The 12,150-nt window shown below is 35.3% G+C and overlaps 1 protein-coding gene across 2 annotated transcripts in view; it reads left to right on the top strand.

Moving 5' to 3' along the window:
* ATRNL1 (attractin like 1) overlaps nt 1–12,150 on the top strand; it is an 843,932-nt gene that overhangs the window by 213,817 nt on the left and 617,965 nt on the right. The window lies entirely within an intron of this gene.

Genomic DNA, 12,150 nt, shown 5'->3' on the forward strand with positions numbered 1-12,150 from the left:
AAATTTCTATACTGTAGTATAGTCTTTTATTGTTTATAATATAATATCTTAGACTTCAAAGGCAACTCAGAGGATTCAGTCAAGCTTCATGCTAAGTATGGAAATATTTTGTGTAATATACATGATAGAGTCATTTGACCTTTGGTGTTTGGTGTCATTCAATTTTGAAGGTCAGTAAAGCTTTTAGAGTTTTTAAAATAGGAAGTTGGTTCTTATATGGAATTAAATCAACCTCTTGAAAAATTAATTTATTCAGTGTATTTCTCTTGAGTGCCTACTGTGTGCAAAGAGTATTTTATATTCTAGGGACACAACAGTTAAAAAAGTTGACTAAAACCACTGCATTAATTGAGCCTAAAGTGAAAGTGAAAGTCTCTCAGTCCGGTCCAACTCTTTGTGACCCCGTGGACTATACAGTCCATGGAATTCTCCAGACCAGAATACTGGAGTGGGTAGCGTTTCCCGTCTCCAGGAGATCTTCCCAACACAGGGATCGAATCCAGGTCTCCTGCTTTGCAGGCAGATTCTTTACCAGCTGAGCCACCAGTTAAATACTTAGTTGAGCCTAATTGTATTCTAATTGAAATGAATCACACACACACACAGTGTGTGTGTGGTTATAAGTTAGATGGTCATAAGTCCTATTAAATAAATCAAGGAAGGGAGATAAGGCTTCCAATTTAAAATAGAGTGGTAAGAGAAGATCTCTCTTAGGATTAATAGTTATTAAACATCTCAAGTAGATGAGGGAGTGAACCATGGGGCTGTCTGGGGAAAGAATGTTCCAGAAGACACAAGGACTGGGTGAGATAGTTTATTTACGAGATGAACCAGGGAAGCATAATTGAAGCAATAGAGAGCTTCAGAGAAGAGAGGAAAACCAATAATATGTGCATTATGAAGCTGGATACTGTACTGGGAAATATGAACCCAGACCCCCTGGGACCTTTGAAGAAATATGTAGAATGCTCCTCAGGGTTAAACCACTGAAGGACTAGGAGAGTAGGGTATTGATCCACTAACTCTCCTCCACTGAGAGTTGAGTGATGCCTTTGAGGGTGTTGAACTTCTGCACTGTGCCAGCATGTCTGATGAATAGCTTGTCCTGATACCAGTAAACATCCTGAGGCAAAAGGGCAGCAGATACTGGGGAGCTTGCCTTCGGTGAGGCATTGACCGTGAGCTGCACTGCAGCCAGGTAGGCTGAGGAAATGTGACCCTGCCTCATACGCTTGGGAAGGTGTGGGAACTAAGACGAGGGACTAACTACTGATTCACACAACAGCACGGCTGAGTCTTAGATGCATCTTGCCTAGTGAAAGAAGCCAGACCAGAAGGCCACGTGTTGTACTATGGGGATGGGAAAGAGATGAGTTATTTGCCAGAAGTAGTAAAGGCAGAGATTGCCTTCAAGAGGGCTTCACAGTGACGCTTTTGGGGTTGTATAAATGTTCTTCTTAATACTGTGGTGGTTGATAATGACTCTGTGCATTTGTCAAGCCATACTGAATACTACAGAAAATAAACTTTCCTGACTGCAAATTAAAAAAAAATGTCAATCAACCTGGATGTCAGAGGATGCAAACTGTGACAAGTAAATGTAACTGTATTACAAATGCCATAACTTCATCAAGAAAATGAGCTGATCTAAGTAACCTTGGAAAATAGTGTTTTGTTTGGATACTGTGAAACTGAAGCAAAAAATTATATAAACATTATATTCTGATTGGTAAATTTGTTTCTCACATAGTACAGACCAACAGTCCTAACAATACTTTATGTGTTTACTAGGTTTGGACAAATATATAAATTAATTGTGTTTTATGTGAGCTAAGTTACTCACTGTCAGAGAAAAAAGTTAAAAATATGCAAAGAGTAAAGACCAAAAAGAACCCTGTGTGGAATATCCTGGCCCTCCAGTGGTTAGGACTCTATGGTTCCACTGCAGGAGGCACAGGGTTGATCCCTGGTCAGGAAACTAAGATTCCCCCATGCCCTGTGGCACAGGAAAAAAAAAAAAAGCAAAACAGAACAGAACCTTGTGGTATTGGTTTCACGTTTAAGCATAAATTCAAGTTTATTTTAATATTTATATATATAAAGATGTGTGATGTATATATACATATATTTTCTAGTTTAGTTCTTCAAGAAAGCCTAGAAGCCACAGTGCCCGAGTAGCAATGAGCATCTTCAGTGCCTGCATCCTGGTTTCAAAATACTGTTTCCAATGAAACGAACCAGGACTGTTTGGAGAAATGACTGATTCTACAACTGAGACAGGGAGAATACAAGATTAGCCTGAAGTATTGTCTGAGGCCAGAAAATAAGAAAGTGCTCAAAACAGAACAAAGGAGAATGGGAGCATCTCAAAGGGACATAGTCAACCTGAAGGAGTTCTCAGTGGGTCACATCTGGGCAAAAAAATGACGACTGTATTGGATTGTAACCTAAAGAACAGAATACATATCCATGATTCTTCACTGATTTAATGATGGAATAAATAATACACAAGTGAGAATGGATAAATATTTCTTACAGAAAATTCCATATAATAAATGTAGAATGAAGGACTTCCCTGGTGGTCCAGTGGTTAGAAGTCTGCGCTCCCAATGCAGGGGCTCGGGTTTGATCCCTGGTAGGGGAATTAAGATCCCGCAGGCTGCATGATGTGGGCAAACATAAAAACAAAGAATGAACAAAGGAAATAAAAAATCACTGTAGAATCCCACAGTAGTTAAGTGCTGTACGAAGAATCTGCTTAAGAAGGTTCAAATTAGTGGGTGAAACTTCGTAGAGAAGATATTTGTGTAGCTTCCAAGTATCTTCTTCAAAAGTATTTATTAACTGCTCTGGTGGTTCAAACGTATGTCCACAAATACGTTGACACTTGTTCCTCTAGGAACTGAACTGAACTGAAGTCGCTCATTCGTGTCAAACTCTTTGCAACCCCATGGACTGTAGCCTACCAGGCTCCTCAGTGCATAGAATTTTCCAGGCAAGAGTACTGGAGTGGGTTGCCATTTTTTTCTTCTTCTAGGAAGTGGAGCTTAATTTCTTTACCCCCACGTGTGGATTGGACATGATGACTCACTTTTAATGAAGAGTGTATGGAAGGGGAAATATTGTAACTTTACAGTAGAGAACATAAGGTGACATCACCTTGAACAAGTGAACAAGTGACCAGTGATAAGTCATGTTAATGTCATGTACCCCTGATGTTATGTGGTAAGAAGGACACTTCACTTTGTAATATTTTTCCCCCAAATCTGTAACCCAGTTTAGTCATGAGCAAACATCAGCCTAACCCAGATTGAAGGACATTTTTCAGCATACTTGACCAGCATTCTAGGAAAGAATCTGCCTCCACGCTCATTCACATGTTTGCACAATTGAGTGTCTTGTGGTTGTAGGACTGAGGTGACTGTTTCTAAGAGCCTAAGAGACTACTCTCCCCCATCACTCTTCCATCTGCAGAACTAACAGTATAGAGTCTCCACAATTGAAATGCAAATACCCACATCTTGTATCTGCTTTTTCAAGACCAGTGCCTTTTGAGGGATTATCTGACTGAGTCCATTCAGGATGATCTCCCTTTCTCAAAGCCAGCTGTGCCGTGTGACGTAACCTAGTCATCAGTCAGGGACTGTCCCATCATATGTGCAGGTCCCTACCATGCTCAGGACTTCCCAGGTGGCACAGTGGTACAGAATCTGCCTGCCAGTGCAGGAGATGCGAGTTCAATCCCTGGGTTGGGAAGATCCCCTGGAGTAGGAAATGGCAACCCATTCTTGCCTGAAAAACTCCATGGACCGAGAAGCCTGGCAGGCAACAGTCCATGGGGTCTCAAAGAGTTGGACACAGTGACTGAGCATGTGCTACCACACTCAGGAGGAGGCCATTAGCATTTGATTAAATAACTGAGGTATTACCACCTATGTTCATTGATGCATAAGACTAACCAGCATACCATACTACAGTTTACCCATTTGTAATGTAGAACTCAATGGATTTTAGCATATTCACACTTTTATTTTCTTTGCAACCATCACAACAATCAGTTTAAAAACATTATGTCATCTCCCAGAGAGATCTTGTACTTCTAGCAGTCACTACCTGTTCACCCTGCCTACCCTTGTCAGCTATGGATTGCCTATTCTGACCGTCTTAATAAATTGAATCCTACAGTTGTAGTTTTTTTTGACTGGCTTCTTTCATACTGGCATGATGTTTTCAAGGTTTATCTATGTTGTTGGCCTATGGCTGTACTTCACTTCTCTTTATTACCAAATAATATTCCATTATGTGAATATGCCATGTTTTATTTATTCATTCGTTATTTGGTGCACATTTGAGTGTTTCTGATTTTTGGTTTTTAAAATATGCTTCTTGAATACTATGTACAAGTTTATGTGTGGACATTTTCATTACACTGGGGATGGGATATCTGGGTCAAATGGTAACTGTGTTTAACCTTTGGAAGAACCACCTGACTGAAAGCTACTATATTATTTTACATTTCCACCAGCAAGGCATGAGGGTTGCAATTATTCTACATCTTTGCTGCTGCTGCTAAGTCACTTCAGTCCTATCCGACTCTGTGTGACCCCATAGACGGAAGCCCACCAGGCTCCCCCGTCCCTGGCACATACTGCTTATTTCATATTGTTTCAATTATAGTCATCATTGTGAGTGTGAAGTGGTATCTCACTGTGGTTTTGATTTGCAGTTATTTGGTGACTAATGATGTTGAACATCTTTTCATGTGTTTATTAGCTACCAATATTTCTTCTTTTGAGAAATGTCTGTCAGATTCTTTGCCCATTGTTTAATTGGGGTATTTGTCTTTTTATTATTGGACTGTAAAGGTTCTTTATATATCTGAATATAATAAGTCCCTTAGCAAAGACTGATTTGCGAGTATCTTCTCCCATTCTGTGGGTTGTCTTTTCACTTTCTTGATAGTGTCCTTGAAGCACAAGTTTCAAATTTTAATGTTGATTTTTCTTTTCTTTCTTGTGCTGTTGCTTTAAATCCTGTGAAATCATGTGTAATAAAAGAGCTCAAAGATTTTCATCTATATTTTCTTTTTAGACATGTAGTTTTATCTCTTGCATTTTTTATCTCTTACATTTAGGTCTTTGATCTCTTTTGAGTTAACTGTGGGATAAGATAGGGACCCAATTTAATTCTTTTGTACAAGACTATCTGAGTGTCCCAGCACCATTTGTTGGAAAGACTATTCTTGTCTTACTACATTTATTTTTAATTTTGTATATATTTTTAATCTTTATAAATTGAATTTTAGTCATTTTTATATTTTCCATTTCTCTCCTCCTTATTTTCGTATTTTACTTTGTATTCTTGAGTATATGAAGCATACTTTAAATAGCTGTTTCTCTACTCATCCCAACTGATATGCTGTTTTTCTCTTTCTCTTGGCGGGGTGTGTGGGGTGTGTGTGTGTGTGTGTGTGTTCCATTTCTCTCCTCCTTATTTTCATATTTTACTTTGTATTTTTGAATATATGAAGCATACTTTAAATAGCTGTTTCTCTACTCATCCCAACTGGTATGCTGTTTTTCTCTGTTTCTCTTGGTGTGTGTGTATTTACTGGTCATGGATCAAAATGTGTGTGTGTGTGTGTATTTACTGGTCATGGATCAAAATTTCCAGGGGTGGGTGTGTGTGTGTGTGTGTGTGTGTGTATTTACTGGTCATGGATCAAAATTTCCAGGGGTGTGTGTGTGTGTGTCTGTGTATTTACTGGTCATGGATCAAAATTTCCAGGATGATTATTTTTGATGGTATTTTCCAGACATTGTGATTTTTTTGTAGGTTATTCAGCTTTATTTCTTTTAGTGTGTTGGACTTTATTCTGCCATGAAGTTATGTTACTTGAAAGATTGTTTTTAAGATTTGTCAAGGCCTGTACATAGCAGTCCTAAGTCCAGTGTTAATTTATTCCCACTACTAAGACAGTGCCTTCTGTGGTCTCTATATGATGCCCTTTGTATTAAAAGGTCTCTTCACTCTGACAAGTGGGAATACAAGCTATTTCCAGTCCTATATGAGTTCTTGGCATTGTTTTAACATACTGTTTTCTGATGGTTCTTTCTCCAGCTTCACAGAATTTCACATTATGTTCATTATCCAACCAAAGATTCTGTAATGGGCACCCATTTACAGATTGCTGAATGCAGCTCTCTGTTCTCTAGTATTTGCCTCACAAGGTCTGGAACCATGGCCTCCCTGAACTTTCATCTTTATCCTCAACTGTGTGAGGGTTTGGGGTTCCTTCCCTGAACTGTAGCCTCAAATCTGCCTCCAGGTAGCAAATCAAGGCAGTCATATTTTGTTTTCTTTTTCCTCAAGGATGCCAATCCTGAACTGCCTGTTATATTTGAAAGTAGTCATTTCATATATTTTGTTTCGTTTCCTTATGGTTTACACTAGAGGTCAATTCTCACAGTGATTAATCCTTCATGGGAAGAAGTGGAAATCTTCTAGTGTTTTTATTTACAATGAATTTCTTGTAAATTGCATACACTACTTGCTTTTTTGTTTTTAAAATCTATTCTGATAGTCTCTGTCTTTTATCAAATTGTGTAGTCAATTTAGATTTAATATAATATTGGTATTATTGAGTTTAGTTCTACCCTCACAGTATTGATTTTTAAAATTTCCTTTATTTTTCTCTGGGTTTGTTCTCCTTTAGCCTTTTTTAGATTAATTGAGTGTTTTTAAAGTCCACTTTTATCACTTTTATTGGATTTTTAGCTATACCTCTTTTGTGTTTTTTTTAGTGACTGCTGTAGTGATTGTAATAGTCATCTTTATCTTATCACAGTCTACCTTGAATCAGTATTATACTACTCCATGTATAAGGTAAGAATATTACAAAAGTGTAATCCATTTGCTCTTTTCCTGTCCTTGTGTAATTATTGCCATATATTTTACTCCTGTATATGTTATTAACCACATAATACATTATTTTTTTTTACTTTATAAGGATAATTTTCTCATAAGGAAATCATAGTAATAAAAAATCTTTTTGTTTACCCATGTATTGACCATTTTCTGTGAATTTCACTGTTTCCTATTGATCTGAATTTTTTATTTTTTTGCTGTAACATTTCTTTAGCTTGATGCATTTTATGTAACATTTTAAAATGGTGTGTTTCTAAATTGTGCCTATAAGTTGGCTTTCATACATCTGAAAAATTTTTTATTGTCTGTCTTCATATTTGAAGCATATTTTTACTGGTAATAGCGTTCTATGTTGATGGATATATATTTTTTAGTAATTAGAAGATTTAATTTCTTATTCTTCTGGCTTCTACTTTCTCTTAAGAATCCTCAGTTTTTTTGTTTCTCTTTGAAAGCAGCATGTCTTTTTCTTCCCTCTGACTTTTTAAAAATACATGTTTTTCCTTAGTTTTTAGATGTCAGTAATTTTAGTATGATGTACCTAAGTATTAGTTTCCTTTTTTAAATTATGACTGTGAATTGTATAGTCAGTTTGCTCTGTAGATGTTTCTCATCATGTTTGTAAACTTTTCTGCCATTATCTCTTCATTGCATCTATCCTATTTGAAGGCTTTGCTTCACTTATGTTAGGCTTTTTCACCATGTCCCTGTCTTTTCTCACTGTCTTGTCTGTATTTTACATCCTTGTATCTCCCTTGATCAATATTTCAATTCACTGATTCTTTCTTCACATTTTCCCAATTTTCTCTTAGAACTATGTTTTAAGTATCATTATTTAACATAACACTCCAGGATTTCTGTATTAAAACAGTTTTATTCATGATTCTATATCATGTTTTCCTGAATTCTGCTATCAGTTCTGCCAGACTATCCTGATTTTTCTCTTGTGGTTCAAGTTATCTGGCTGCTTTACTGATTTTGGGTGATCTCAGAATTCTTCACTTACATGTCTGATAGTCTGAACTGAATGGTTGATCTCGGGGTCCTCAGCTACAAATGATTTTTCTCTGCTGTATTTCGTCTGTTATCCTCCAGAAGTGTAGACTGGGCTGCTCTACATGGCATTTTTAAAATAGAACTCTGAGAGAGAGAGCAGAGTATATTTTCCTCTTGAGGCATAAGCTCAAAATTTCTGTACCATCACTTCTAGATTCTACTGTTCTGAAAAAGTCTTGATGCCAATCCATGTTCAGAAAGTGGGAAGAAATTGTACTTTTTCAAGGAGAGCAAGGATAAAGTGATATTATCGATGTTGTACATACAGAGATGGCAAGAATTAGGGTGAATGATTTCTCATCTCATCTAATTAGTTGTAGCTGTTTTGTTTATTGACACATACATACACTCTTTCATTTTAAAGTGTACAGTTCCATGGATTTTAGTGTGGCTAGTGGGTGTGCAGCTATGACTGTCATATAATTCCAGAGCACTTCAATTACCCCCAAACAAAATTCCATACCCTTTACCAGTCACTATCTACTCATTTCCTGCTATAATACCTGAAAACGACTAACCTACTTTCTTTTCTCTGTGTATATGTCTATTCTGAACATTTCATTTAAACGCAGTCATGTAACGTGTCTTTTAGTGTCTGACTTCTTTCACTTAGCATACATTTTTGAGGTTTATCCATACTGTGGCGTGTATCAGTCCTTTACAGCTTTTTTTATGACTGAGTAATACTAAATTCTGGAGAAGGAAAGGGCAATCCACTCCAGTAGTCTTATCTGGCAAATCACATGAACAGGGGAGCCTGGTGGGCTACAGTTCGTGGGTTCTCAAAGAGTTGGATGCGACTGAGCGTCTTGACACTTTCGTCTCATTTTCAATATTAAATTGCATACCACATATTCATACCTCATCAGTTTATGGATCTTCAGCTTATTTCCACTCTTTTGCTGTTATGAATATTGCTGCTATGAACGTTTGTGTGTAAGTTTTTGTATGAACATATTTTCTCTTTGGTATTTGTCTAGGAATTGATGTTTTTGATAAATGATACATTTATATTTAACCTTTTAAGGAATTGCCAGACTTTTCCAAGAGCTACTGCATCATTTTATATTACTGCCAGCAGTGTATATTGGATCTAATAACTCACTTCACCAATACTGTTTATTCATCATTTTCTTTATTATCCCCCTACTTGATGTGAAGTGGTAGCTCATTGTGGTTTTGTTTTGTATTTCCCTTATGACTTATGACGTTCTTTTCATTTGCTTAATGGCTCCTCATGTTCTTTCTGTGGGAAACATCTGTTTAAATCTGTTTCCCACTTAAAAAATTTTCCCACTTAAAAAATTAAGTTGTTTTTTAAATTGTAGAATTGTAAGAGTTATTTATATGTTCTGAGTATGAGATCCTTATAAGACATATGATTCTCAGATATTTTCCCTTATTCTGTGGGTTGTGTCTTCACTTTGTTGATGGTGTCATTTGAGACACAGTTTTTTTTTATTTTGATGGTGTCTACTATATCTTTTTCTGTTAGTTACTTAAGCTTTTGATGTCATATGTAAGAAACTGTCACCTAATCGAAAGTCATGAAGATTTACATCTATATTGTCTTCTAACATTTTTATAATTTTAGCTCTTAATTTAAATTTTTGGTCATTTTTAGTTAATTTTTATATGTTGTGAAGTGTGGGTTCAAATTCATCCTTCTGCATGTGAATTTCAAGCTGTCCCAGCACCATTTGTTGAAAAGACTCTTATTTCCCCATTTAAACTTCTTGACACCTTTGTTGAATATCAATAGGCCATAGATGTATGGTATTATTTCTGTATCTAATTCTGTTTCATGATCTCCATGTCTATCCTTATGACAATGACGCATGGTTTGATGATTAAGACTTTGAAGTAAGTTTTGTAATTGGGAAGTGTCAGTACCGTTAACTCTGTTGTTATCAAGACTTTTTTGCCTAGTCTGGGCTTCTGTTTCTCAATATAAATTTTAGGACCTGCTGTTTATTCCTATAAAAAAGAAATCTTTTGGAATTTGTGTTGAATATGCAGATCAGTTAGGATGAACTGCTATCCTAATATGAAGTCTTGTAATTCATGAATATAGATGCTTTTTCCCTAATTTTTTTCAATGATATTTTGTAGTTTTCTTAACTTCATTTTCAAATTTTTCATTGTAAATGTATATCAATCCGATGAAACTGATTTCTCTGTAAATGACCTGTAACATTGTTGAGGACATTAGTAGATTAAATAATTTTTATAGATTTCTTAGTTTTCTGTATGCGAGATTATGTCATGTGCAAGCAAAGTTAGTTTTCTTCTTTTTAAATCTGGTTGCTTTTTATTTCTTTTTCTTGCCTAATTGCCCTGTCCAGAACCTTCAGTACACTGCTGTTAGAAGTGACAAGTGAGGACAATTTTGTCTTGGTCCTGACCTTAAAAGGAACGCTTTCAGTCTTTCACCATTAAATATGACGTTAACTTTGAAGTTTTTATACATATCCTTTATCAGGTTAAAGCAATGCCTGCTGTTCCTAGATTGTTAAGTTCGCCTTGCTTCTGTGTTTTGGAAATGTTTGTGAATAACTGTTAATTCTCCTTAAAGTGTTTGGTAGTTTAACTGAATTTAGCCTCCTGCTTTTGGGCTACTCTTTTCTGGCACTTTGTTGATTTCTAACTCAGTCTCCTTAGTGGTATAGCCTATGCATATTTTCTATTTCTTCTTGGTAGTATCTTTCTAGGAATCCCCGTTTCATCTAGGTTATCTTCTCTTTTGACATACAGCTGCTCATAGTGTTTCCCTACAGTCTTTTTTCCCAGTCTTTATCAGTAGTATGTCTCATCTTTCATTACTGATTTTAATAATGTGTTTTCTTAAATTTCTTTGTTAGTGTAGCTAAAGCTTCATTGATTTTGTTGCACATTGCAAAGAACAATTTGTCTTTGGCTTTATTGATTTTCTTTATTCTTTTCCTACTCTGAATTTTATTTATTTTCACTTTGATTTTTATTAATTTCCTTTTTTCCTCTTGCTTTCAGTTTAGTTTTCTATCAATTTTTTAGTTTATTACGGTGCAAAGTTTGGTTGATATGAGACCTTTTTTGTTTTTCAGTGAAGACTTTTACAATATGAATCTCTTTCTGAGTCTTTTGGCTGCATCCTGTAAGATTTTTGGTATGTTATGCTTTATATTAGTTTACCTGAAAGTAATTTTTAAGTTTCCTATGATTGTTTTTGATCCATTCATTATTTAGAAATGTGTAGCTTAATTTCCATAATTTGTGGTTTTTCCATAGATTTCTAATTTCTTTCAGTTGTGGTTAGAGAACATACTTTATTACTTCAGTCCTTTTAAATTTATTGAGGTTTAAGACCTGATGAGTTTTTTATGTGTAATTGAGAATAAATTATATTCTGTTGTTGTTAATGGATTTTTAAATTTATTTTTATTTGGTCCAGTTGATTTATAGCATTTTCTAAATCTTCTAATCCCTCGCTGATCATCTGTCTAGTTCTTTTACTCACTATTGAAAGTGAGGTATTGAAGTCTCCAACTATTTTTGTTGAAATCTTTATTTCTGTTTTAATTTCTGTCAGTGATTGCTCCATGTCCTTTAAGGCTCTGTTGTTAGATGCATGTATGTTTACAATTTTTGTATCTTATTGATGGGTTGTCCTCTTTATCGTTATAAAATGTCCCTCTTCATCTCTGGTATCATTTTAAAAGCCATCTCATCTTTCTTGTGGTTGCTGTTTGTATGTGAATATTTACATTTGTCTCCTATAAAGGATACATAGTTAGCTGTCTTTCATCTAGTCTGTCTTTTCTGCCTTTTGATTGAGTCATTTGATCTATTCACATTTAATGTAATTTTTTATGTAATTGGATTTATGTTATTTCCCCCTGTATATGATGAATTTGGTTCTCCCACTTTTCATTTATTTATTTAATTTGCAGTAAGTAAATATTTTATAATATCGCATTTTAATTTTTAATAACTTTTTCATTATATTTTATGAGCTATATTCTTAGTGGTTACTCCAGGGTTTTCTTTATATATCTTATTAAAATATGCTTCATTTATGTTAACGTAATTCCAATGAGATAAAATGATGTTACTTTTATAGGTCTAATTTCTTTCTTCTTTTTGTGGTATCGTCATATATATTACATTGACATATGTTGCAAACCAAAA

The sequence above is a fragment of the Moschus berezovskii genome, chromosome 12 (assembly GCF_049115385.1).
Source record: "Moschus berezovskii isolate FMDL1 chromosome 12, NW_MosBer_1.0, whole genome shotgun sequence".
Taxonomy (NCBI): Eukaryota; Metazoa; Chordata; class Mammalia; order Artiodactyla; family Moschidae; genus Moschus; species Moschus berezovskii.